The sequence below is a fragment of the Limulus polyphemus genome, unplaced genomic scaffold (genome assembly GCF_000517525.1).
Source record: "Limulus polyphemus unplaced genomic scaffold, Limulus_polyphemus-2.1.2 Scaffold9827, whole genome shotgun sequence".
Classification (NCBI taxonomy): domain Eukaryota; kingdom Metazoa; phylum Arthropoda; class Merostomata; order Xiphosura; family Limulidae; genus Limulus; species Limulus polyphemus.
This window is the reverse complement of record NW_013675437.1, coordinates 19,076-20,637: the sequence shown is the minus strand read 5'-3', so window position 1 is coordinate 20,637 and position 1,562 is coordinate 19,076.

Here is a 1,562-nt window from a genome sequence, read left to right as displayed (position 1 = left end):
ATTTTACATACCACCTGAGTACATGTATAAAGTATTAGAGTGTTGTGTTGGATCTGGAGTACCGACCTAGACATTTTACATACCACCTGAGTACATGTATAAAGTATTAGAGTGTTGTGTTGGATCTGGAGTACGGACCTAGACATTTTTACATACCATCTGATTACATGTATAAAGCTTTAGAGTGTTGTGTTGCATCTGGAGTACCGACCTAGACATTTTACATACCACCTGAGTACATGTATAAAGTATTAGAGTGTTGTGTTAGACCTGGAGTAGGGACCTAGACATTTTTACATACTACCCGAGTACATGTATAAAGCTTTAGAGTGTGGTGTTGGATCTGGAGTATGGACCTAGACATTTTTAAGTCCTACCCACATACATAGTGTGAAAAACGTATAAGAAGATAAGGCCTTCATTAACACAAATGAACACAAATCTCATGAGAACAGGAATGATAAATTCAAACAAAAAGTGATGTATTAACATCTGAAGAACATTGGGCTAGAGTCTCTTACAGACTGTACCTATTTTAGAGAAAAAAACTGCAAATACAACGCCTGCAACAATAAGAAGATCAGCGTTGATCTTCTGCTAAGCTTAAAAGTTATACAAAAGTCACATAAGGAGCAAATGAAGGGGAAATGGTAATGTTGAATTTCAAAAAACAGTTTCAGAAGATTTGTGAAAACCAATATGTTTTAAAACACAGCACAACAATGCACTTTCACTGGGAAAGAATTTTCAACTGAGTCCATACTATGTTGAATAAAATTCTTAAACTAAAAGTTAAGAATCTTGAAAAAACGTTAAAATTACATTCTGTGAGAAAAACAGATACAAACTTTTTGAGAAAATGGGAATACTAAACCTTGAACATATGTACTTTGAGAAAATGAAAATGAAATTTAGACTGATAACAAAAAATACGGTCATTCGAGTGAGATCTAGGTGTGAAACAATTGTAAAACCTACAACTACATTCTAGTGTTGTTGTTTGGATTACAATGTCTTCTATACAAGAGCAGGACTGGTCCAGGTATTATCTTATACTAGCTTCTGCTTTTTGCTACCTTATGGTAGAACAATTTCGAAGGAAATGTACCTGGGCAGTTACATGACTCGGTTCGAAACAACAAAATAAGGCTCACTACATATGTCAATATGACTTATTCATGGCTATCAGGTTAAGTATCTGAATATCAAGGATCATTATCTACACTGGGGATTCCCATAAGGCAGTTCCAATAGACAATGCAAGAATTAAAAATAAATAAGTAGTTAAAAAATACAGCTTAATTTTTAGTACCTTTCACTTTGCGATTTAGTTGCTTAATGCTTGTTACCTATTGCTTTATTATTTTGGCGTTTAACCTTTTAGATGCACACTTTGCTGTGTGGCAACCATATAATGGGATTCGAATTTCCAGCTAGAAATACGAAACGACAGCACAAAATCAACAGACAAAGCCTAACCTTCACAGATGATTATCTCAGTTGCCGATTCGTATACCAACATGGTGTATGTTGCTACTAAAATATTGGTAATATTTGCAGTT